General features: G+C 42.3%; 1 long non-coding RNA gene across 1 annotated transcript; it reads right to left on the bottom strand.

The window, feature by feature from the left end:
- Nucleotides 1-9,087: 9,087 nt before the first annotated feature.
- Nucleotides 9,088-27,151, bottom strand: LOC126499055 (uncharacterized). Its single transcript, XR_007590964.1, has 3 exons — nucleotides 27,090-27,151; nucleotides 25,010-25,124; nucleotides 9,088-11,978 (listed from the first exon to the last, which is right to left on the bottom strand). It is a non-coding gene; the product is annotated as an uncharacterized lncRNA (long non-coding RNA).
- Nucleotides 27,152-27,476: the final 325 nt, after the last annotated feature.

Genomic DNA, 27,476 nt, shown 5'->3' with positions numbered 1-27,476 from the left:
AGCAGAGAGAGTGACCCGGAAATCTACGTCCAGTGACGTACTTCCTTTATCAAGGGTCCAGTTTCTAAAGGTTCCCCTTTAACCAGTGCCGTGAACTGGGGACCATGTGTTCAAATACGTGAGCTTATAGAGGACAATTTCTCGTCCAAGCCCACGCAGTTATTCAACCCATTCTTTTACAAGCCACCTCCATTTTATAAGTAAGCCCCTCCCAAAATGAGCCTGGATCCTCCTCTTCTTTTTGCCCTAGTGTTACCATCCCATTGTGAGCAGCACAACCTGTGGCTGGAACCTCCTGACTCACCTGTTTCTGCATTTCCCCTCACGACAAGGTTGAGTCCTTTAAACTGTCACGTTCTGAAGCAACACCCTGGAACACCTTGTCTTTGCACCAGGATTAAAGACTACCGTGGAGTCTCCCTTTCCACCATGACTAATGCTTACTGATAATTCTCTTTGCGTGTTGATTTCAGCTGCACGGGCTTCTCTGATGCTCCTTGAACTTGCTAGGCCCACCGCCATCTCAGGCACGCTCCCCGGATCCTCTGCTTGGCACACAGTTTTCATAGACACCTGTACATCTAGCCCACCCCGCGAAGATCATTGCTCTTGTCTTTTCAATGAGGGCAATCCTTACACAGAATCATAAATGTTTTCCTCTCTTGTCCTTCCCATCCATTGTGATTTTTTGGTGTGTGTGTGTGTGTGTGTGTGTGTGTGTGTGTGTGTGTACTGAAGATGGTACCTAGCCCTCAGACATTTTAGGCAAGTGTTCTACCCCAGTCCATGATTTTGTTTTATGTAGCATTTTGTTAGAATTTTTTCTTTGAAACAGGATTTTGTGTATCCTGGGTCTCAATCTCATCTTAGCAAAGGCTGACCTTGAACTCCTGATCTTCATGCCCAGTAATGGGATTGCAGGTGTGAGCCACCAGACAAAATGTCCATAGCTCATTTGTGACACAGATAACATATTATGATACATATTGCTTGTTGTGTGTCTTTCTAGATGGACTATAAATTACTTGTCTTTCTATTCACTGATGCATTCCAAGTCCCTGGAACATAACTGTTGAATGAATGAACAAATACATGAATGTAAAACTATACTTTTCTGTGCTTTCTCTATTTCTTTCCATTTTTGATTTAAAAACAACCAATTTTTTTTCCTGAGTTCTCATTTTTATAAAAACATGCTAAAAATAGCAAGGAGTGGGCAGCACACAGAAACATTCAGTTTTATTTACATACTTTCCCTAGAGCTACTGACTCAGTAGCCCGTGTTATTTCAGGAGAATGTTTGGTGTGGGAGGGTTGGTAAACAAATGTTCTAGCTTTCTCATCTGTATTAGCTTCCACTCGTTATGTGACTGTTAAGTCAATTTCATGTATGTCAGATGCTTGTGATAAAGCACATTATCTCAGTTATCTACCTTAGTATGAGGGTAGCACTAGCTTCTATAACAAGAAACTCCAGAATAGAGTGACTTGGGTGTGGTTCCCCTGTAATAGTTAAGAAATGTTTCAGAGTTTCTGGAGCACAGCTCCAAATGTCATCTATACTCTTGGTGTAACAGTGTCTCTGTTTTTGGTATAATCTGGTTCCCATGCTTCCTGCAGTTATTGATACTCCAGAATGTTTTATTGGTCGGACTTTATCTCATGGCCATCTAATTAATGCAATCATATGTCAACTACAACCCCATCTCTACAGAGGTAATTTCTTGTAACCTTTGTGTGGGGAGGGATTATTTTGATGACTGGCTTTATTACTTAAATTAGCGTACAACCAAGTTTACCCTTTTACATTTTTTATCCTTTTACATTGAATACATACATTCAATGTATGTATTCAATGTTATACTGTTATGCAACCATCACCTTCTTGCAGTCTCAAAATAAACCCAGTATCTGTCACCAGATATACATCTTGGACTCCATATTTTGGAATCAGTAATATACCATTTTTATCTCTACAAATAATTTATTTCAGATATTTTATACAAGCAGAATTATATATTATGTGGCTTTTTGTGTTTAGTTTCTTTTACTTAGCCTAATGTTTCAAGTCCCATCTATATAAAATATGTATATTTATGCTGATACATGTATATCACACAGACACACACACACACATATATATAAGTTCTTCATTCCTTCTCATGGCAAGAGTTAATTCCATTATATTTATGTAATAGTTATTTATTCATTTGTGAGTTATGATCCCTTGGGTTTTATGTTGTTTCACATATTGAATATTATGAATAATTCAGCTAAGAATGATTTGTGTATTTTTGTATTTCTATTCTATGGCACTTATATAGTATAGACTTGGATCTATACCTAAGAGTAGAATTAGTAGACAATCTGTTAACTCTATATTTAATTTCATAAGCACCTGTCAAGTTTAATTTTAAAGCATGCAGAAGTTGACACGCTCACTAGTGATATACAAGGAGTGCAATTTCTTCACACCCTTGTTCACACTCACTATTGTGTGTCCTTTTGATTCTGACCATCCAGGTAATACTTTGTTATTCTTTTGTTTGTCATGTCCCCTGGGACTAATGCTGTTATGTTGTTTTTAAATTGTCAAATTATAATCATCTTGATATAAATTCCCATCAGACTTGCATGCAGTGGGTTGTCTTGTTACTTCGCTGTAGTAAGCATTGATATGGTCTGATCGTTACAGAGAAAGAAAGTGTAACTGAGTTGCTAAATCACTTATTCCAGATCGTGGGGTAGACTGTCTCTGCCTCTTCTTTATAGCTAGTTCTGGGCTGCGAGGCTGAGTTTTCCCGCTGCGCTGGTTGTAGTTTATTTTCTTGTTGCTATGATAAAACACTCTGACAACAGAAACTTCAGGGAGAAAAAGGCTTATTTTGGCTTAGAGCTCGAGGTCCTGTCCATCATGACGGGGCATTGCTTTTGTAATCAGGGAGCAGAGATAGATGATTTTGCTTTCTTTTCTCTACTTAGACTATCTAAGATGATAGCAAAGGAGTGGATCCTCCCATCCTGAGCCTGTCTTTCCACTTCAATGCATTCAAGATATCCCCCACAGGCATGCTGTCTTGGTTGGGTTTTCTATTGATGTGATAAAATACAATCAGCCTGCAACTTGTAGCCTACCAGCTAGAGAAGTCAGGACAAGAACTTGGAAGTAGAAGCCATGGAGGAATTCTGCTTACAGACTTGGTTCTTTGGCCTTTTCAACCTGCTTTCTTATATAAGTCAGAACCACATTGCTCAAGACCACGCAGCTCAGGACCATGCTGCTTAGAACCACACTGCTCAGGACTACATAGCTCAGGACCACGCTGCTCAGGACCACGCGGCTCAGGACCTCGCGGCTCAGGACCATGCAGTTCAGGACCACGCTGTCCCACAGCATAAGCCACTAATCAAGACAATACCCCACAGACGTGCATACCAGCCAGTCTTATGGGGGGCATTTTCTTAGTTAAGATTCCCTCTTTCCAGACATAGCTAGGTTTGTATCAAGTTGAGACAACAGAAACCAACCAGCACACATGTTCAGAGATCCAACTCCCAGGGGATTCTAGATTCTGTTAAGATGACAATTAACAGGAAACCATCATAGCAATGAGGGTGGTGAAGGAAGGACCAGGGCTGCTGACACTCCCCCCCCTTCATGAATTTGTGTTCTTTCCTCATTCACGGTACTGAGATGGTGATACCCAGTTCAGTCACCGGCAAGGCTCCCTGAAAAGGCATTGGTGGGTATAGGGGGTAGGAACACAGTGTACCCCTGACTGATAACTTGTCTTGGACAGAAGCAGAGACAGATGTCTAGTGTGTCCCTGTCACTTCAGCTTAGCCTTCCCTGGTTGTGATAGTTCAGACCGCCATCTGCTTAAACATGTTCAATGTGAGATCATCTTGAGTTCTCAAGGCAACACAGAACTCCTTGAAAAATCTCTTGTGTGTTTGTGTGTATGTGCATATTCGTGTGTGTTTGTGTGCATGCGCATGCCTGTTTAGAGGTCAGAGGACAACTCAAGTGTGGTCTTGACCTTTAACCTACTTTAAGAGAGGGCTTCTTGTTGTCCACCACTGTGTGTACCAGACTAGCTGGCTTGCAAGCTTGCAGATTTTCTCCTGTGTCCACCGCCCATCTCTCTATAGGAGCACTCAGATTACAGATATCTGCCTCTGTTTCCAGCTTTATGTGTTCTCTAGGGATTCAAGCTCAGGCATTCATATTTGCAGGGAAAGATCTTTACCAACTGAGGCATCTCCCTAAATAAGTTTTCCCCCCATTTTTCTTTTTGAGACAGGCTCTCATGTACCCCTGGCCTTGTACCCCAGATCCTCCTGCATCCACTTCCCAAGTGTTAAAACTGCAGTTGTCTACCATTATACCCAGATGTCCAGTCAAACTTTTCCATAAATTCAGAATATATATTCCATTTGGGGGAAGAAGAGAAAATTTGGTGCTTTTCGGCATAATTCTTCAGGGGCTAGAGAGATCGGCTCAGTGGCTAAGAGTCGTTCTTGCAGAGAACTGAGTTCAATTCCCTCTCCAGTTCCAGGGCACCTGATATCTTCCCACTTCTATGCCCACATGGTATACATACGTACATTCAGGCAAAACATTCATACGCATAAAATAAAATAAGTACAACTTTTAAAAAAGAACCGTTCTTCAAAGACCCGCTCTCGGTTTAAGAGCAATTATGCACTCCTGACTTTTAAGCCCTTGGCTAAGGGGCTGGATCACTTGTGTTTTGTTTCTGAGACATGGTTATTCTGGGACTGGCCCTCAAGTTCTCAGTCTTCTTGCCTCAGCCTTCTAAGTGCTAAATTAATGGTGTGTAGCAAATCCCCGGCAGTGGTTATGCTTTATAAAAACACAATAAATCTCTGGAGTTAGTAGCTGCCTCTCCCCTAAAGTGGAGCACACCGCATGGCCTCTGTTATCATTTTCCTATTCTACTATGGTTCTTTTCATTGTATGTGTGGTACATGCATAATGTATGTGCTTGTTAGGGGAGGTGTGTGTGTGCGTATATGTGCAGAGGTGAGAGACAGATGTTGGGGATCTTTTAATCAATATTCACCTTGAGTTTTTGAGACAGGGTCTCTTGCTGAGCTGGAAGCTCGCTGATTGACGTAGATTAGCTAACCACTGAGCTTCAGAGCTTTGCTCTGCCTCTTCCAGAGTTTGTTCCAGGCTCAAGCCACCATGCTTAGCTTTGTATGAGTTCTGGGGTTCCAAACATAGGATCCTCAAGATTGAGAGAGGCAGGCACTTACTGACGGAGCTGTCGTTTCCAGTCCTGCTGTGGCTTAGAAGGTCGGGGCGAGTGGAGGACAGGAGACATTTTCCTCAGAGAAGTTTCATTTGCTTGCCTCTCCAATTTTCATTTTAGCCTTGCTATTCAAACTGACCCAGAAAAATCTGGCAAATGGAAGCACTTGGGGTCACAGGATCTAAGCCGTCTTTATATTACTGTTGCAGTCTTAAAGAGACAGAGAAAGAGGGTACCACGTGTGGGCGTCTGACCCAGGGTGTTGAAATAGAATTTAGGAGGATCTGCAAGGAGGGAAGACAGTGGAATTGAAAATGCTTGTTCTGCAGCTTTTTCTGTAGCACTGTGGGGAGCCCAGCCAGACCCTTTTTACCTGACAGACCCACTCCATCTGCAAACACAGCTTTCAATCAGGGCCTTTTCATTTCTCTGTCATTGTGATAAGCCCATCTCATCATGGATCTTTTGTATGGGACCTGATCTCCAGTGTACTCAGCTTCAAATGCATGTTGACAGGTATGGTCAGCTCAGGAATCTTCTCATCTTCTTGTTTCTTACCCTGAAATAATGTCACTAAAACTATATGGATGACTTAAAGCTTATAAGATATATAAGTACAGATTAGCTTTCTCTCTCAAAACATGATCTCAACCCGAGAGACAGACAAGTGGACTGCAATGTCTTGGTTCCTAAAAATAGACAAAATTGTTTTTTTTTTTGTTGACACTTAGGAGATTTCAGCCATCCAAACAGATTGACCTGTCAGTGTGCGTTACCTTGAAATTGCTCTTGGAAATGGATGGGCATACGGGAGTCAGGTGGGACATGACACACTATATTCATTTCCAGAAATGAAGGCTAGAGTATATATTTCCCAGCAGAAGTCCAAGACTAATATTGAAAGCAAAAGCTTGTCATTGCTTATTGCCTTGTGTTATAGTTTGAGTCTGAAGTGGCCCCCTCAAAAATCATGTATTTAAACAGTTGCTTCATGTCAGTACTCACCTGCCTGCCAAACTGCTCCAGAAACCATCAGCTGAATGTATTATCTGAATATGAATATTGATCCCTATTGGTTGAGAGGGATAATTGTCTATACTTATTTTATCCATCTCTTTTCCCAGTAAACTCATTTTATTCGATCTGTTTTGACATATTTTTCTTCTGACTGATAAGTTACTTCCTTGTTAGGATGCCCCAGAAGGTACATCAGCACTGATGATGGAAAGGTGTCTGTTCAGCATAACTCCTGACTCCTAACTCCAAATGAGGTGATCTTCTGAGCACATTGTCATCTATATCCTGTATGGTCTCCCCTGCTTCTTTCAGCAACATTACAATTTAAAAGTTTTTACTTGATTTTACAGGGTTACATAAAACTATTTTTTTAATACAACTTTTACACACACACACAGTGTAAACAAAAGGAGTATATTTCCTAATAAAAGTTCAAGACCATATCAAAACCAAGAAGTAGTCATTGACTATTACCCTCCCCTTACAACTTGAGTCTAAAGTACCCCCCACCTCCCACCAAACTCACCTATTCAGACTCTTGACTCCCAGCTGGTAGGTGGGAAGCTGTGGAGCCTGGATGAGGCCTGTATGACTGACATGGAGTACTCCTTGGAGGTTTACACTCTACCTCTGGCTCTGTCTACCTCTTTCTGCTTCCTAGTCTACCAAGAAATGAGGAGTCCCAGCCTCACCTCTCTGTTGTCACTAATTCCGTCATGACTTCGGAACCATGATGAACTGTGCCCTCAGATCACAGGGTAATCTTTACCACAGCGATGAACACAGTAGCTAACACGCCATGTAGGAATCCATTTTCAAAGACAGTATCCGCTTCCTGCTGTGGACTTCTGTGAGGCGCAAGGAAATGCATTGCCTCTCAGTAGGTTCTACAAAGAGGTCATGGTGTAGAAGGAAGAGGACACAGAACCCATTTCTCTTTTAGAAAATCTTTGTCCCAGGTAGACCACCTGGACTTTGTAAAATACAGTTACAAATGTCACAAAGTTGACCCAGTTTGGGAAAACAAACTTGAAGGATGCATATCTCTTTTCTGTGTAAGATCTTACTCCCTTTTGGGTTCCATAGATATGGGTTGGAGTTGACACCTGGGCCCTCCTTCATGCTGTTTGCAGGAACTAATCCTTTTCTGACATAGTTTTAGGCCTCTAGGGAAAATTACCTTTAATTAATATTAAGCATATTATTGCTTTAAAGGTCTCCACTATATACTTTGAAGGTCTTCTACTGACTTCTCCCATTTGTGACTCCCAGAAGAAGGTTCTATCTGTCTTTCAGGGCTCATTGTTTATCTCTTGATAAAGATGGGGTGTGTAAGTGATTAACTGACTAACTATTATTCCCAGAAAGGGTGGGCCCCACTCTTGCTATGTATGTGTTTATTGCTCCTCCAACCACAAAGAAGCCTGGTTTCTTCAGGTTCAATTCAGCATACCTAACAGCAGGAAGCTATGACAAGACGGTCCGTGTGAAGCGTGCAACACGGCTAAAACCTGGGGAGGTAAATACATCCTGATGACGTTTTCTAATTCTCGGGAAGGTTTGGAGCTCCTCTTCTAGTCAGTCCTAGACTGAAGCACCACACTGGGAATGCCTAATATGAAATGGTTTTTAAAAAACGAAAACTGAGTTCCGAAGCCAGGAGGTTTCCTCCCATCACATATATTTTTCTCTACTCCAATTTACTTTAACCTTTCAACTCCTTTTAAACATATTCACAGTTTTGAGGGAGCAAAATTCTATTTCTTTTAACGTTTTCAAAAACTCCCGAGTGAGGCCGCCAGTGCATGAGAACTGCGGGAAGCTTAGTGTGCTGTCTCCACTTTCTCCACTTCCATCACTCAGGCTCCCATCCAGCACAGGCAGGCTCCTCATCACGTGACACATTGTCTCAGCTCAGGGGCGACATCAGGGTTTTTTATACCCATGCTTATAAATGAAAAAAAAAACGGTTGTTGTCTTTGTTTGTGTATTGCTTGCGACTGTATTCTGACAAGGACTGGCCGAGTGACTGTGACAGATCCTGACCCAACAAAGCCTCTCTGGTCCTTCACACAAAATTTGCCAACCTTTGTCTCAGTATCAGCTTCATCTTTCTGCACATCCTCTCATTGGTCTTTGAAGGAACCTGGATTGTGTTTAATCAGAACAGTTATTTCTTTATTGTTACTGATACACACACATACACACTAGAGAAAGAGAGAGAGAGAGACAGAGACAGAGACAGAGACAGAGACAGAGAATGAAAATGATATTGTATGTGTGTGTACAGGTCAGCGGACTTAGTCTCTCCCTTCACTTTTTTGGGGGGAACAGGTTTGAGACAAAGTTTCTCTGTGTATATTTCATTGGAACTGGAACTCCGTCTGTAGACCAGGGTGGCCTTGACCTTACAGAAGCCACAAACCTGCCTCTGTCTCCTGAGTGCTGGGATTAAAGGTATGCACCACCATGCCCAGCTTCTCCTTTCACTTTTAAAGACATTTATTTTATGGGGCTGAGGAAACAGCTCAGCAGTTAAGAGCACTGGCTACTCTTATCGAGGACTCGGCTTTAATTCTCAGCACCCACGTGGTAGCTCACAACTCTCTGTCATTTGCGTTCCAGGAGGTTGAATGCCCTCTTCTGGATCCTTCAGGGACTAGGCACATACATGGTGCATAGACATACATGCAGACAAAACACTCATACTCAGACAAGTTTTGAAAATTATTTTAATTAAAATATATTGTTCGCCCTCCTTTCTCCATGCTCTTGCATGCTACCACTTTCTGCTCCCTCTTAAACTCGAGGCCTTTGCTCCTCAATTATTATCACACACACACACATATGTTCATAAATATACAAGCATCTGCTTGCTGAGTCTGCTTAGTGTTGCTTGATATACACTTTTAGAGCTGACTGTTTGCTATTGGATAATCAATTAGGAGTTTATCCTTGAGAAAGACTAATTCTTCCTCTCTGTGCAGTTGTTAATTCCTATAGCTCTTTATGTAGGGGTAAGATTTCCCTCATCCCCTTTGGTATATCACTCGGTGTTGTTATCATTTAGCACACAGAGGTTTCATGGGTGTACCTTCTCTGTCATAGCTAGAAGACACCAATCCTTTGGGAAGCTCCCTGGTCCTTTGGCTTTTATAATCGTCCTGCTCCCTCTTCCTTGCTGGTCCCTGACCCTTAGGAATATGGGCTATGTTTTTAAGTGGGTTCTGGTAATGGAACTCTGACCGTCATCCTTTGCAGCAGGTTGAGATACCTCATTTAATTATTTTACCTGGAAGAAACTATAGTTGGACAACTTTGAAAAGTGTGAATACGTACAGAGACTTTGGCAATAACCTGTGACATTAATAGCTGAAGGGCTCAGCTATGAGTTTTTCGGCCCATCACCATGAAGTCAGGGTTGGCCCGGTCATACCTGAGCGTCAGGGCCTCCTCTGTCTCAGATTAGCGATGGCATTGGTTGCTGAGTCTCAGAGTGAGGAATAGGGGTAGAGTAAGTCCATTGCACAGGTTGTGATGGGGATGCATGGTTGTTCTCCAGGATATAAGAAAACTCTCCAACATGTTTAAAAATCTAAAGGTATTCTTAAAAAGCTCCTGGAATGGAATGAGGATGGGAAAGAGAAAAAGGAGCAGCTGAAAGAGCAGCCCAAAGGAGAGGCCGCAGGATAGTGAGAAGAAAGGGGATTGTTTCGCTTCAAAGCTGTATCTATTCACCACGAAATGTTCTTCAGCCATAAGGCAGGCAATTACCAAGGCTGGGGTGATGGCTCAGCCAGTAAAGAGCTTGCCAGGCAAGCACAAGGACCTGAGTTGAATCCCCAGCACCCACATAGCAACACTGGCAGTGGGGATGAACACTAATAATTACAGGGCTAGTGGAGCAGACAGGAGGATCTCCCAGGCTTGCTGGCCAGCTAGTTTAGCCACGCAGTGAGCCCCAGAACAATGGGAGACACTGCATCAAAAGACAAGGTGGATGACCATTGAGAAAAGACACCTAAGGTTGACTTCTGGCTTTTGCAGGCATAAACACAAACGTGTGTATGTATACTCATATGGACATGTACTCACACAGGCATACATGCACAAACACATGCATAAATACACACAATTGTATTCATTGCTGTGATACAACATTCCATTGCCTCTCACAACACTTTAATAAAATTGATTTCATATCTGAGGACTGTGGGTAGGGCACCTTGGTTGGTGACTGAATCCGTGGGTGGTTTAGCAAGGTATGGGCCTGGTTTATCACGTGTGGGGCCAGGGATGCTACCAATAAAACATCTTAGTCAAAGCAGCATCTCTAACAAAGAATCAGGCTGTCCTTGGGAAGGGCACTGGGCTTTTCATAAATTGTAGAGTTGAGATGCTTGGGCCCGTGTTTTCCCTATACCTAAGCATCAGCAGGGATACCTGACATATGGAACACACACACACACACACACACACACACACACACACACACACAACATGTACACAGACACGTCCACTCACCCAGACTGCTGCTGATGGCCTTTTAAAATTTTTCTCTCCTGTGTATTAGGTTCCTTACATCCATCCTTTTCTCTAAAAATCAAAAACAGCTAAGTCAAAATTTTACCTTGGATAAGAGACTACAGATTGTTTAGCTATTTTCTCAAGAACAAGAAGTAGGAAGGAAGAAGCAGGAAAGAAGGGACAAGCTACAATATTCCCCTAAACACCCTCAAAGCTGCAGTGAAAGGCGCCTGGGAAGAACCTTCTCACCATCTGAAATGTCACCTCCACAGCCGTCATTCTACACTTCTTGTGGCCTGTAACGCTGGCAAGTCCTAGCTACTCCTAGCTAGGCTATTACACACAAGATGGACCATGTCATACAGCATCACAGACCAGGCCAAGGCCGAAATGTACCCATGACAAGTGAGTCCTGTGGGCAAAGAGGAGGGGAGAGGCCTCTTTGCTTCTTAGTGTTTTATGGTGCTGTTAAGGACTGTACTCAGGGCTCCACATGTTCTAGGCAAGCGTTCAGCCACTGAGCTACATCCTCAGCTAAAGGTGTAGCCCAGGCTGGCTGTACCCTCCAGCCTCTGCCTTTTTTTTTTTTTTACCATCTCCCAAAAGCTTGTGCTATCACAACTAGCAGAGTGTCCTCTTTTATAACTGTAGATTTCCCTTTAGACGCCCCAGCGTCACACCCCCCCCCACATACACATACTATGCTAACATTTTATCTTTCATTGTCAAAAATCTGTGTATATCTATCATACACATGTTGTTTTGATCCTTGCTAGAGGCTTGTTCCATGTGGTTCAGAGGAGATAAGCATGCAGACAACCCAAACTTCTGAAGCATCATGTCATTTTGACTCTTGAAGATGAAGGCCGCACGGAAGTCAGCGGTTCAGGTGCGACGGAAGCAGACAAGCAGCTGATAGGATCTGTATCTCCATTGGCATTCCCTGCACAGGCTGCTGGCCATTCTGCCTGTGTACCAGCTGAGACGGATGGCTCTGGCGGATGCATCATTCCCTGTCAGTCTCCAGGGAAGAAGAAACCTCTGAGGAACAACTCACCAGGCCTCGCTGAGTTTAAGTTCCGTGACGCCCGAGACTCTGTCTCCTCAGACAGAAGTAATATTCATTCACAGTGGGCAGTCGGCAGAGCTCGGGGACTGCGGGAAAAATGCAGGGTACATTTTCAAGCCAAGGTCACCTCCTGGCACCCATCTCTCACCTGCCAGGCAGCAGCGTCCCCTTCACTGCTGCCAGGAGATCAGCAAATCAGAGCAGGGCTGCACGCAGCACCTCCATGAGTCCTCATGCATCTGTTCTAAGTGTGACCCCCTCTGGTAGGGGGACCCTGCAGACCCAGCCTGGGGTACTCCCTCATACCCTCCATTTTCTCTTCATCTCAGCTTTCTGTAGTAGTCTCCTACATACTGCCTAAGGCATGGCTCCCAGAATAATGAGTTCTCTTCTCTCTTTTTCTTTCTTTCTTTCTTTCTTTCTTTCTTTCTTTCTTTCTTTCTTTCTTTCTTTCTTTCTTTCTCTCTCTCTCTCTCTTTCTTTCTCTCCCTCTCTCTCTTTCTTTTTCCTTCCTTCCTTCCTTCCTTCCTTCCTTCCTTCCTTCCTTCCTTTTTTTTTGCCTCATTTATGTATATTTACACTGCCTAGGATGACTGCCCCTACCCTCGAGTGAACTCTTACCCCCTCAAGACACTTCAAATACTCTCTCTGCCCTTCCTGGTTATCATTATTTTTATCTCCATCTGTGTGTTCATTGGCAGCTCCAGCAAGCTTTTGCCGCATTTATAGTGCTAAAAAGTGTGTGTCTTCTGTCTCCGCCTCTGGATTTAGTCACAGAACGTGGACCATCCCCATCTTCATACCCTCAGAACTTGTGAAAGTGGCTGGTGCCAAATAAATAAGAAGTGATTCGAATCAATCTAATAGAATAGTTACCAGCACTCTGTGAAATGCTTTCTCACAGGCTGTGTGGGTGGTGAGCTATAAATAGACCTCTCAAGTCCAACTTCCGCCGAACTCCAGATTCCTGGGCCCATCTGTACATATTTATACCATTCCTGAATGCCTTACAGAGTTTGAGGGCACAAAATGCCCTAAGCAGAATTCTAGATTTTTTTTTTTTATCAGCTACCTCTCTCATCTTTGATTTTCGCCTTTTCAATTAATGACAGTTTTGTCCTTTTAGTTGCTGAAGCTAAATGTTTTGCAGCTCCTCTGATAATTTTCCCTTATAGTCACACCTAGTGAATTTAGTAAATCTTGTCTCTTCCTTCAAAATGTCATTAATCCCATCTACCAGCTTGATCCTCACCACCATGCTTGTATTTATGGCTGAGCCTTCTAACTGGGTTTCCTGCTTCCGCCTTTGCCTGCCTTCCACCTCCTCATGGTCTATTTTTAACACAACAACTAGACTGGCCATTTATTGTGGTATAGCTTTTCTTTTCTTAAAAGTCCTCTTTGAACTTCTCAGCACCCAAACACTGCCAAGAATATAATAAGAATTCAATATTTGCTAAATGAATAAATGAATACTTAAGTCTTAGTATGAAAACCTAAAAACAACCCAGATAGATATCAAGAAGTTGCAATTTATAATAAGGTATGTTTCATGAAAATTCCACATTCTTGTATATAATTGTATGTTAAGTATTTGTTGATTTATTTTTATGTATGTACTTATGGTAGTTTGGAAGAAAATGGCCCCCAAAGGGAGTGGCACTATCAGGAGATGTGGTTTTGTTAGAATAGGTATGGCCTTGTTGAAAGAAGTGGGAGTGGGCTTTGAGGTATCCTATGCTCAAGCTAAACCCAGTGACTCGGTTCACTTCCTGTTTGTTGCATACAGATCAAGACGTTGAACCCTCAGCTCCTTCTCTAGCACCATGTCTGCCTGTATGTTGCCTTGTCCCACCATCATGCTAATGAACTAAACCTCTGAATGGTAAGCCAGCCCTAATTAAATGTTTTGCTTTGTAAGAGTTGCCATGGTCATGGTGTCTCTCCACAGAAATAGAAACTGTAACTGAGATAGCATGTATACAGCATGCCTGGTACACATGAAAGTCAGAAGTGGGTGTCAGGTCCCCTAGAACTGGAGTTATGGACAATTGTGAGCCTCCATGTAGGTGCTTGGAACTGAAGCCAGGTCCTCTGAAAGAGCAATAAGTGCTCTGAACTGCTGAGACATTGTTTCAGTCCATATAATCATGTTTTGAATATCACCAAAAGATTTCAATCATTTTCTCTCACATTAAATTGACCACAAAAGAACACTTGGCCCTGACTGGTCATATTGCTTATTGGAAAATTCTGAACTGTGTTTGATTTGAAAGTAAGGAAACTGAATTTAATTATTTTCATACTCTCTTGTAATGCAAAATGTCCACGGTGTGTGTGTGTGTGTGTATCTGTGTTCGTATTTTGTGTGTGATCTGGTTTTTACAAATATTCTAGCCAGTTTTATAGAGAATTTGGGTAGTGACCCCAAGTGAAGAGTTCAGCGCTGGAGGGTGAGACAGAACAGGAGTCAGGTGAGAGAGGACCAGCCTCCTGGTTTTAATCCTGCAGGGAGAAAACACACAAGAGAACGAGAACGGCCATGGGATGAATCTGCTTTGTTCACCCGTTCTTCTTTTTTATTCCCCTTGAGACTCCAGCCAGAGAGTGTGAGTGAAGTGTCCTTGATTCAGGAAAGTCACACAAGTGAATGAATTCCCGAGTGCAACTGATTCACACAATTTGAAAAATGGTGAGAGAGAGAGAGAGAGGTTTCACACTGAACCTGTCTGCAGCGCTTTGTTCTGAGGTATATTTAGACAGGCAGCTAATGGAAAGTGAAGTCATAGGCATCAACCTGCATGGTTTCCAGAGATTAAGTGGGAAGGTTGGGCACCTGGCCTTTGAGCAGAAAATTATAAAAAAGAAATAAAATATTGAAATTCTTAGTTAATTAAATATTATTTAGTATTTAATATTATTAAAACTTTACCTTTTAGTGTTTTAAAATAGAGCTGAATTTGCTCTTTAAAATCCTTATAGAGTAGGTATCAGACACAATGCTTTATCATCTGCAGTTCCGTGTGTGTGACCTGGAAATTCTTCATTTAAGAGTGGGCAAGCTGGCTGCCTCTGTACTTTAATAGTTTCTCTCTCATTTGCAATCAGGAGACCGCAAATGGGGGATCAAACTTCCGCGCGCCAGTTCAGCCTCTCACCTTCATCACGCACATTGTTCAGAACAATTTTCCAACTCATTGACAGCATTCTCCTGTTTCTGCTGAGTGCTTTTGCAAATTGCTTCCACCCTCCCGGCCCCAAACAATGCGCCTTCCACGGGTAAACAAACATTGGCTGCCTGCTTCTATCAGGCCCAAATCCAAAGTTAATAAAAGTCTAAAGCTCACCGGAACTCCTGCAGTCCCACATAGAGCCATTTATAGAGTTGTTTGTATCTTTGAGAACTGATGTAATGCACAGCAATGGCTGTAAAACAGTCAAGGGCTGTAGAAACGACGCTGAGAGATTCTCCCTTGCTACCACAACCCCAGGCCCACACCTGGGAGTAACTAGTTACCAGTTCAGAATCTTTTAAAAATGTCTGTTCACAAAACACGCACACTCAATATGTATATTTATATGTATATTTATAAAGTATGATTTTTTTCCCACTTCTCTCCCAACTGTATTGCTCTCCTCCTTTTCCTTCTTCCTTTGTCCCCACTGAGATCCGATTCCATCTATTACAGAGGAATCCCTTCTGCAGCAGCAAACATGCCCACCTGCTCTAAAACTTTGCCTCTTGGTACCCCAGAGCGTGAACGTGTGATAATTTATTTAGAGTCTCCATTGCTACACGTTTAGCTTATTAGCAGCTTTTCACGGTCACCAGTAACAGAGAGAAAGGGAGGGAAAAACAGGGATTAAGAGAAAGGAGGAAGACGAGAGCCAGTGTGCACCATAATGCCATTTAGGAACTCGGTGCTGGCATAGAGGGGCTCTGTTTTGTTAGCCTCTGCTGAGAACTGAGCTCAGGCTGCCTCACTTCACCTTAGTGCTGTTATCTACATCTTCTTCCATCTTTCCATGGCTGCCATCCCTCCCAGACCCCTCTGGAGGTCAAATGTATTCCTGTCGGTCCTCGACATGTTTACACTCATTGCCGATCAATTTATTTGGTTTCCTCTTCCTGTGTCACATCTGATCATCTGGCAAAACCGCTCTCTAGGCATTAGCACATCATGACCTTCCTGTCTTCCCGAGTCCCACTTTTATCTCGGGAGACCCCACCCACATACGCGGTGAAGACAATGATTATGACTCTCACCCTCCTCAAGTTCGGCATCATTGCTTCTATTTCCTCTTTCTCCAAGCCCACACGCATGCCCAGATTACCCCTCTCTCCAAGCTCTCAAGTCCTCCAGTGCATGCTGCCTTTATGTTTTCCCTTCTGGTTCCCCTGTCCCTTCACTCAACCATCTGCAATCTCATCACGATTGTTCTGTACGTAACCAAGGCCAAAGTCAGGGCCTCAGCAAGGAGATGCTCATTTCTAGAGTCCCCCTGCCACCACTGGCGTCCTGTGCTCAGCTTCCTTCACTTGCCCTCTGGTTTTCAGTAATCCGCCCTGTGGTTTTCCCTCACGCAGTTTTGTGGGGCTCTAAAGCTATCTGTCTTCAGAAAAGATGTTTATTTCCTAGGTCCAGGGTCTTATGGAATTTGGTATCCTGAGTACGGAAATAAAAAGAGGACAAACATACCCTGGTAACTGAAGTTTTCAAACAGAACAGTGTTGCCATGGAACGGAACATCGGTATGGAAGAATAACCATGTAACTACTTCCTAGTGCATGGATACGTTTCTTACCATCCCCTGAGGTTTCTATCCTGTTGTCTTTGTCCTGTCTACTGGTTTTAGGAGTAGCATTCTTTCCTTTGACTAGATGGAAAACTTCAGCAACCACGCTTACAATGTGACCGCTATCCATCTAGTTTAGAAGTAGGAGCTGTCATGAAAGCACAGAGTTCTGGTATCCTAGGCTTATGCTTTGGCACCATTTTGTTGGTATTAAACACCCAAGTGTATTCCAAGGGAGGAAAATGACTAGTTAGTAAGGTCTGAATGAAAACCAAGGTTCCATTACCCAGAAAACTCTGCCCTTGGGAATCATGTGCAAGGGACATCATGATTTTCTCCTGCCCATGAACCAGCCTAAAGTTTAAGCAAGGGCACGATTAGCAAAATACCAGCTCTAATTTTAGAAGGGATAAGACGGGGAACAGGCAGAGATGTGGAGTTTAATCAAAGTGCTATCATTTCAAGATGTTAATGAGTCAGTTATCAGGCCCCTGGCAGGTCTGACACATCTGACCTCATTATCTGGGGAGGCACACGGTGTTGGATCCGGGCTTCTGGTCACCAGACAGGTGATCCCGAGCCATGCCTGCTGAAAGCCTGTTGGAAACAGAATTCCAGGATTCAAGCTGAGCCAAGAAACCCTCTACACACTCTAAATAGCATGCGATAATGACTTCTATCAGTCCAGGACAGCACCTGATATTTCTCTGGCCATTATGTTTACGTGTCCAGAGGTTGTAGTAAGTGCCTCATTGTACAGTAGACATATTTATCCTGCCTTTGCTCTAAAAAGTTTATTTTGTTAAGAATTTCATATACAAGTTTATATCATTTCCACCCCTCCAACTCCTCTTATGCTCTCTATTGCTCCCCCTTAAATCTATGAATATATATATTCTATGACTATATATGTTAACACACACTACTGTTGTGTTTCTTATGTAGTGTTGTCCATGTGTGCACGTGTTTAGGACTGACCACTTGGCATTGGATAACCTATCAGTAGTCAGTACTCAACTCTGGTGTAAAGAGATTCCTCCTCTTCAGAGGTATTGATTGCCTGATTGCTTGTAGCTCTTCACCTATGGGTTGGATATCAAAAGGTTCTAGGTGATTCTACTCTCTCTGGTTTCTGAGTTGTCCCTGTCCCTGGCCTTTGGGAAGCTCAGTGAAGGTAGGAGGTATTTCGTGGACAAGGAGAGTCAATGGAGACCCGAGAGACCAGAATGCAAGTGTGGTACAGGCTCTTAGTACAGTGCTCCCTCTTGTGGCTGTCTGCTTGGCATTGCCACACCCTTAATATTTTTTTATTTTATTTATTATTTTTTATTCATTTATTAAAGATTTCTGTCTTTCCCCCCACCGCCTCCCATTTCCCTCCCTCTCCCCCAATCAAGTCCCCCTCCCTCGTCAGCCCAAAGAGCAATCAGGGTTCCCTGCCCTGTGGGAAGTCCAAGGACCACCCACCTCCATCCAGGTCTAGTAAGGTGAGCATCCACACTGCCAATACGTGCAGTAGGATCAAAAACCCATTGCCATTGTTCTTGAGTTCTCAGTAGTCCTCCTTGTCCGCTATGTTCAGCGAGACCGGTTTTATCCCGTTTTTTTTCAGACCCAGGCCAAAAAGAGGAACATGGGATGTACTCACTCATATTTGGTTTCTAGCCATAAATAAAGGACATTGAGCCTATAATTCGTGATCTTAGAGAAGCTAAATAAGAAGGAGAACCCAAAGAAAAACATATAGTCATCCTCCTGGATATTAACCTTCATCAGGCGATGAAAGGAGACAGAGACCCACATTGGAGCACTGGACTGAAATCTCAAGGTCCAAATCAGGAGCAGAAGGAGAGAGAGCACGAACAAGGAACTCAGGACTGCGAGGGGTGCACCCACACACTGAGACAATGGGGATGTTCTATCGGGAACACACCCTTAATATTGAAGACCACAATTTTTGGAGTGTATCTGCCACTTAGTAGAAAGGTATATATTTCTAAGAATTCTTGAAGATATCCATAGATCTGATTTTAGAAAGAAGCATTATTATTTTTGAACAAAGCACTGGTAATTAGAGAGGCCTGTGACATTAAGAGCACCTTTTTTCAAACTTTGATCAAGTCAAGCAACTTCATCTTCAAGAAGGATAATTATTCAAAGGTCTCCAATTACCATTGCCCTTCTCTGTTTAAGAATGTCATTGTTAGTAATGTGGAAATCTTTCCCCAAGTTAGACCTTCCTTCTGTAAGCACAAAGACACATAGGAAACATTTGCTTCAGCTCTGTGTTTTCTTTGGACAGCACCCTGCACCTCTCTGAGATTTTTAAACAACCACAAGTCATTATTTATCTGTCTAGGAGTCTGGGCCACTATAGGCCAAGGCTGGCTTGTTCGTCTCCCAGCTGCTCATACTCCCAAAATAATCACACAGAAACTATATTATTTGCAATACTATTTGGCCAATAGCTTAAGCGTATTGCTAGCTAGCTCATCCAACTATAATTAACCCATTTCCATTATTTCATATTTTATGATGAGGCTCATGGCCTACCAGTAATGTTCCAGCTGGCAGCTCATGTTTTTCTCCTTTGGCGCCTACATGGTGCCTCCTCTGACTCCACCTTCTTTCTCTCAGAATTCAGTATAGTTTTCCCTGCCTAGCTCTACTCTACCCCATCACAGGCCAAGACAGTTTCTTTTTTCATTAACCAATAAAAGCAACACATACATAGAAGGACCTCCCACACCAGGTCACTCTACTCAGGATACTGACTTTCAGCTTTCCGCTCACCTGTGTTTTAATGACATGGATACTTGGTTCCTCTCTCCACATGTAGGGGCAAGGGAGCAAGGACATGACTTGGAGAGGGACACTGGGGCTCTGTTAAAAGGAAGACCCTGTCGCATGCTTCACACAAGTAAGTGTTCAGGCGGTTCAGTGGCCATTACAGGTGCTGGGTCTGGTAGACTCCAGGAGTGGACTGCAAACTGGATTAAAAGATCTCTTTCAGAAAATCCACAAAAGCTGCTGTGATAGGGATTTTATAGAAGAGGTCTCCCAGTGGCTGCTGCCAAGACCACCATTGGCACCTGAACCTGGAACACCAAACAATTGGCATTAAACATGATCTCTTGACAGCTACCCCTGGTGCTGGCCCTGTGGGATCCCAGCAATTGCTGCTGGGCAAAGTTTGACTCAGCTATCCCCTGTTAACACAACAAAGCCCAGTGACTCCACAAGACGCTCCATGAAGGAAAAGAGCTGGGAATACATAAGAGAAGAGCAAGATAGGTAAGTTCAGCCTGGAGTACAGTCTGGGCCAGCAGCAGGAAGACAATACTGTGGCTCGGTGAAGAGACCCAGCACCTGGGAGTGATGTCATTGTCTTCCCAGGTCAGTGCAGCATCCCAGTCCTGTCCCTCCTTTCCCCCCTCCTTTACAGTTCTATACATTTTCCTTTTCTTTTCCCTCTTTGACTGTGCTGTTTGCTTTAACACCACATCTTCCAAAACCCCGAGCCTGGCCCAGTTTATGATATTTTAGTACATCATTTTACTTTCCTCTTTTTAGCCTCTTATTAACCAAGATTTAGAAATCTCCCCGTAGTTTCCTTTGCTTCTTATTCCCACCCTTACATACGCTGTTCTCCTCCCCTCCCATCTACCCACAGAAGTAGACTGCAGACAGAACGGTGCCTGGAATACCAATCTAACAGGAGAAAACACAGGCATAACTTCATTATAACCCAGTCTCTATGAACACCATGAACACCTCCACTAAAGGAAGACAGGCTACCCAAACGAAAAGAACAACAATGAAAATCTTAACCAACATTTTAACCCTAAATGGGCAGATCTTAGGGCAAAACCACAAACAACATGAAAACCCAAGACTACTTGTTTCTACCAAAAATTACTAATTTCATAGTTATGATCCCCATGAGAATGAGTTAGATGAAGCAGACACGGAATTCAGAAGAATGTATCTAAGTATTCTCTCTCTCTCTCTCTCTCTCTCTCTCTCTCTATATATATATATATATATATATGTATATGTATATGTATATGTATATGTATATGTATATGTATATGTATATGTATATGTATATATACATACACATATTTAAAAAACTTCAGAGAGAACATGAACACTTAAGAACACAAGCAAACAGCTCAATGAAATAGGGAGGTCAATTCAGGATATGAAATTAGAATTCAATAACGATATAGAAGTACTGATGAAAACTGAACTGGAATGAGGTAGGAGTGGGAAACACAATCGGTCAAGTGAAAAGCTGGGTGGAAAACCTCATCGCTGGAATGGACTGGGAGGAAGACATCGAATGCCAGGTTACTGATGCCTTTTGTGTATGTGGACTGCCAGCTTTCCTCTGGGGAAATCCTATTTTCATCATTCTGAAGTGGGAACCCATCCTCTGTTCTTTCGGTTCGAAGCCCCAGCTGGCTTTTGCTTTTAAGGCTGTTTTGGCAAATGCTGTCATTAGGCCCTGGCCATCCCTTTTTTGGTAGCTCTTTAGGAGTGCGAGTTAGAGTCAGCTCTTTTCCAAGTCAAACTGAAGCTGAACCCACATTTAAATAAGACTCCCGGGGATCCACAGACACATTATTCTCGAAGCAGCTTTGTTTGGGGCTATTTTAATGTTTTAAAAATGGAATATGAAATGCTCACACAGATTTTCCGTTCTATTATACATTCACCTGTCAAATACTTTTGGTGATGCATAAGCCCAACTTTTTTTGGTTAGCATTCAATAATAAGTAAACAAGCACATAACTTCTGTAGCCTGAAAGTCTCACACAGCAAAGAAACGAGGTGGTAGGACCTAGGACAGTGATCGTAAAATTTAGGCATTTTGGAATGACCTCAGGGACAGGCTTAAGAACTCTTAAATGCCAAGACTACATGCCAGTCACACTAAATCAGAACTCTGAGAATGAGACCTAGCACCAATACTTATTAATAGCACCCTACCCCCAAACCCCATCATCAGCCCCCAACACTCCATCCCCGAAACCAGATGATGCCAATGGAACTTGATTGCATAGATGGGTCAAAGAGAACAGTAAGGTTGGTATAGGAGGTCCTTCTGTATTTGTGTTGCTTTCATTAGTTATGAAAGAAACTTCCTTGGCCTAGTTGATAAGGTGGAACTCAGGTAGGCGGGGGAAGACAGAACAGAATGCTAGGAAGAAGGACAGTGTGACAGATGTCATGGTTCTCCTGCCCGAGACAGACGCTGGTTAGACTCATGCAGATAAGCCACAGTCAAGTGGCAACACACATTAATGGCGATGGGTTAAACTAATATGTGAGAGTTAGCCAATAAGAGACTAGAGATAATGGGCCAGGCAGTGATTTAATTAATACAATTTCTGTGTGGTTATTTTGGGTGTAAGCTAGCTGGGCGGCAGGACGCAGCCCGTTACCTCCTTACTACATAAGGTGTAGCATTAGCCAAGAAGTTGCAGATAAGTGAACAGAAAAGATGACCGCGAGAGGTGGCTCTGTGGGTAAAAGCACCTGCCGTGCCTTGGCAGAACCCATGTAAAGGTGGGGGAAAACAACCAAGTGCTGAAAAAGTGTCCTTCAACCCACGCTGCCCCACACTAATAATCACCAGGAGCAGCAGAAGCATTGCCACATTACTCAGGTTTCTGCTCCTTTAGCAAAATAGCCCTGAGACAGCGCTTACAGAAAGCAAAGGTTCATTGCGCGGCACAGTTTGGGAGCTTCTGGTTTGTGTTCATTTGGTTCTGTTGCTTTTAGGCAGGTGTCAGTCACACACAAGCGAGAGTATACAGTAGGGAAAACCACTCACTTCTTGACTTGGAAACAGAAGAAAGAAGAGGAGACCAGAGAGTCCCACAATCCCCTTCAAGGGCAGCTCCCACTGTCCTGGTACCTCCAGCAGTCCAGCTTCTCTCTACCATGATCTCCCGGTAGCACCACCCTGGGGCCAGGCCTTTAAAGGGGCTTTTGGGGGGGACATCCAAGCTCTTAATTTTAGCAATTATTTTTAAAGTTGCATTTAACTCTATGCCAACAGGCCTCTAACTAGTTTTATCCTGGCCTCCAGCTAGGATGTTGTTGTCTGGATCCTCTGCTTTCTTGGCAATGGGGCTTTATTTCGTTTGCTTGTCTCTAGTTTGTGGTGCATATGATCAAGTTTAAGGGCTGTGCCTGCAGAGTGGAGCCTCAAACTGGGCTTCATTTCTTGTCGGTAGTAATTTCTCATGTTAATGAGCTACAGTTCCAAGTTTAAATTTTGTTATTACTATTGTTGGAATCTATACAAGTAAAGACTAAGGTAAATGTTTCCTTATGCATTTAATGTGTAAACTGCCTGCCATGTCCTTAGTACTTTTTCCACTGTGGGAAGTCACTGGCCAATTTGGGTCATCAACAGACTCTCATCCTATCTCCATTCTGATAGCTCCCAGATAGATTGGTCATGAATTCCATAGGGATAGGCTCCAGATTGGTCAAGAATTCCATAGGGATAGGCTCTCTTTCCCCCAGCAATTGGTTGTCATAGATACCTGATATTAAACTCCATCTGTTGTCTCTTTTGCACAAATAGAACATTATTGCTGAATATGTTTAAAAAGTAACTCCTCAGCAAAAGCAATTAGTAACAAAATGAGTCGGCATGGATTTTGTTTCAAGACTCAAATCAAGTTGTGAATTTCTTTCAATAAAATCATTGCCAATTTTTGCGTTTGTCAGGGGTATTTCAGTCCCTACTTAGTGGCAAGTGTTTGTTGTTAATCATATGGTTTTGTTACAGAAATTCAAGAGTCTTTGTTTCAGTGGTGTTGATCTTTCTTGTATGCTTTCCCCACCCTGCCCCTGTGTCCCTTGTCCGTGTTCCTCTTGGGTTGTTTGTCTCATGGTTTATCAGGACTATTATGGTGAGAATATTATAAGAACTTTCCTTTGTTCTATTTCAATTTTGTTTAATGGTATTTTTGTTTCTTTTGAGACAGGGCTCCCTATGCTGTCCAGGCTGCCTTGAGCTTGCTTATACAGTCCAGACCATTCTTGGAGAAATCCCCCTGCCTCAGCTTCCCTAGTGCTGCGGTTTGTATGACCACCGCATCCACCTGTTTCCAGGTTTCCTTTTACATTACGTTGTTAAAACTTTTTGCACTTCAAATTTCCAAACAGTGACTTATGTCTGTCTTTTCCCTTTCAGTTAAGTTTTCTTTGTAAAGGTCTTTATTGACCAGGGGAAGTGAAAATGCTCATCCCTCTTCCTGTTTTTTTGCCTTTGTTTTTAATTTTCAGACTTAGAGCATTGCTCCTGCAGTGACAGGTTTTACAGTCCTTTTCCCATCTGCCTGCTCTGTAAACGGTTAAGGCAGTGCTCCTGTGCCTTCCGCGGTAGCAACCTCTGGGCTTGGAGGCAGCCCTGCGGGTGTGTAAGTGTTTCCTGTTTACTGCTAAGGAAAAGCACTTGCCTGCTTTACTAAAATCTTTAATGAATTCAAATAGTTTCATTGATTTTTCTCAGATTGAGTAATTATCTCCTCACATAATTTATAAGCAATCGGGATGTCATATCCTTATATTAAATCATTTTGTTACTTAGTTTCAGTTCCTTTTTTTTCTTTGTGTGGACTTGGGTCTATAAAACATGTCCAAATAGCCATCTAGACAAGGATGCTCATCTCTGCTTTTTAAATCCATCCCTCTAATGCTTTACAGGTATATATATAATTGTCCATTGATTTATTTATTTTGTGATCTTAAGGTAGTAATTTTATTTCTTGTTACCTTTTTTTTAAAAACACAAAACAGGCATAGACATTAGTATTTAACTACTCAATTTAGAATGCATAAGAGAAATTAAAACTACATTTTCTCATATTTCACTAACTTATACAATGCATTAGTATATTTCTTAAGCATTTGTATTTTAATGTATAAACAATTAAATTTTAAATACATTTTTGAGTTTATTTTTCTGTGATTTATCCTTATACATGAAAAATTCACGTATATTATTTTTCATATTCAAAACCTAAATCAATCCCAGTAGTTCACCATGTGTGAACCAGTCTGTTAGCTTTGTGATGTAGTAGATGGCCATCATTTCATCTGTATCAGACGTGGTGTGGAAACTCATGATGCTGTGATAGTCTGAAAGGAGTTCATTGGAAAATAAACATCGCGTGGAAGCTTCAAAGAGATGGTCCTCGAGAGCATTGTTCCTCATTCCCTCTCATTGGTCAGTTCAGCCTTTCTGGGTCTAGACACAACATTGACGATTTAGCCTTTCCAAGAGATATCTTACCTCATCACGATCCTGAAATGGTTAGGATGGGACTCTGCCCGGTGAGCACCTAGAGCTGCAAAATCCCACACTGCGGCAGTTGTACTGCCAGTGTTCTCGTCCTGCGTTTTTCTTCCTTTTAGAAGGAAAAGGAAAGCATTTATTTATACTTCTATATTTTGTTGCTAAAAATGAGCCCTATTTATTTACCAACTACCTTATAATGTTTAGGATTCCACAGTTTCGAACCACCTCTTGTTTCATCTTTATCTTTTTATGCTAGCAGAATTACCTCCTGCCATCACTCACAACTGTAGAATTTCTCAGGATATTTTGGCATGTGAATGTCTTAGAATAGATATCGAGATAAAGGATATCCTGGTAAATTTCCCTTTTGGAGCAGTCTAAATGTGATTTGATTCAGGAGACTTGACTTCTGTATTACCAAGGCAATAGCATGATTTTTTTCACTTGTTCATGAATAATTTTCACAAAGAGAAATATATAATTTTTACAGCCTTTTTTCCTGTATCCCAGGAGGCCTTACATTTTCTTTCTTATAAACTTTATGTACACACTATTAATTTATTTAATACATTTGTTGTTCTCATCATTTTTGTTATTATATAAACAAAACTTACCCCTAAGACATCTCTTGGTTTTCTTGTCACACTGTTAATGTATTAATTCTGTATCTGTTTATGTTATTTAATTCTCTTACTATTAACAAGGTTATTCTTTTCTTGAATTTGTGGGATCGAATACAATTGGGCTATAAGGAAATGATGATTCTTTCTAGAATTTGAATTTTTTCTATATGTTTTTGAAACACAATTTCATTATGGCTGGCTGGCCTCAAACTCACTCTATAGATCAGGCTCGCCTGGAATGCACCTGCCTGCCTCTGTCTCCTCAGCTCTGGAACCAAAGGTGTGCATTGCCATGCCTGGCTTTCTCCTTTCTCTTCTCTAGTAGTGTTTGTATTTGACCTGGTTTCCCGGGACCTCAACCCCCACAGCGACGTCGAACAGGAATGGAGTGCTGATGAACCTTCTTATTCCTGATACTATGAGAATTCTTCTAGTGTTGCCCTGCTTAGCCTATAGAAGGCTCGTGGATTCAGGCAGCTTGTGTTTTTAATTTATGAGTATTTTCGTGGGGTGCTCAAAGGAGACTCAGTTATAGTTAATTCACAGCAGTTTAGTCTACGGACCTGATGGACGTAAATACATAGACTGCTTTCCTCCTGATATATAGGCTGGTTTGATTTCAGAGTACAGTTTTTAAAAACTTTTTTTTTTTTGGCATGAGGAAAAGGGGTAATGTAAGTACAGGCATATTTCACAAAATACAAACTATTTGGCCAAGGAAGAAGGTTTCTGCTATATCTGGTATAAAGTCCCATGTGATGTCACCAAGATGAACTGCGATGCTAGTTGAGAAAGGCCTCTTCCATTTCTAAGCGGCTGATTTAACAGTGCCGTACAGCCCATATCCACGCTGGCTCTCATATCTGCCCTGAACAGATGATTGTTACTGACAGAGGCATTTATTTGAATTTAGAGCTCATGCTCCAGTCATTAGTGAATCCATACCAGCCGATTCCCTACTCTCTTCATCCCCATAAGCCGGTAAGGCAGAAGACATCCTTCCTAGTGTTGGGGCAACACCTGTCGTATTTTAGTTGACCAGGGTGTTCTGAATAATCAGATAGTCTATATATAGGAATCCCATTTCCTTCCCATTTTCCTTATGTAGGAGTGAGAATCTAGATTGCAGCCTTCCTTGGATTAGGGATCTGCAATGCACTCACCCACCCAAGCCTTCTTTTTAAAGGGAGTGAGAGTGAAATGGCTTCCTAGTGAGAGGGAACAGGTTGCAGGGGCGTCGTACCCTGTTCCTCCTGCTCAGGACTGTCCACTGGTCCTGGCTGCTTACGAACAACTTCCATTTCCTTGGGTTTAAGCAGATTCTGAAAAAGATACCCAGTAACCTTGAAGAGATTTCTTGAGGGCTCAGAGAGTAACCATGGACTCCACATTGCAACCAAGAATTGAACCCACAGCTTGTTATAAAAACAAAAAGACCTCAAATTACTCACCCCATCAAAAGCACACAGGGCTGCTAGATGTACTCTTGCTACTGCCTAGCCCATTGCACCTTGCAATAAAGAAAGAAAATTTTCTGTTAAACACGCACACACACACACTTACACACATGCACACACACACACTTACACACATGCACACACACACTTGCACACACACATACTCACACACATACACACACACCAACTTAAATTTTAGACCCTGAACATTATCTGTATAGTATCCAAATAAGTTTTTTTTTAAAAAAAAAAAAGGAGAAAGGGAAAAAGAATAAAAAGAGAAAAGTTAGCAAATTCTACCTTTGTTGGGGCACAGGCTACTGTATAGTTTCATACGGTGTCAAACATTAGATTTAGTTGACTGTTTGCAGTCGTGAAACC

The sequence above is a fragment of the Alexandromys fortis genome, unplaced genomic scaffold, assembly GCF_014885135.2.
Source record: "Alexandromys fortis isolate MF-2015 unplaced genomic scaffold, M_Fortis_MF-2015_v1.1 scaffold_14, whole genome shotgun sequence".
Classification (NCBI taxonomy): Eukaryota; Metazoa; Chordata; class Mammalia; order Rodentia; family Cricetidae; genus Alexandromys; species Alexandromys fortis.
The sequence above is the reverse complement of the archived record's forward strand: the minus strand, read 5'-3'. Positions and strand labels throughout refer to the sequence as shown.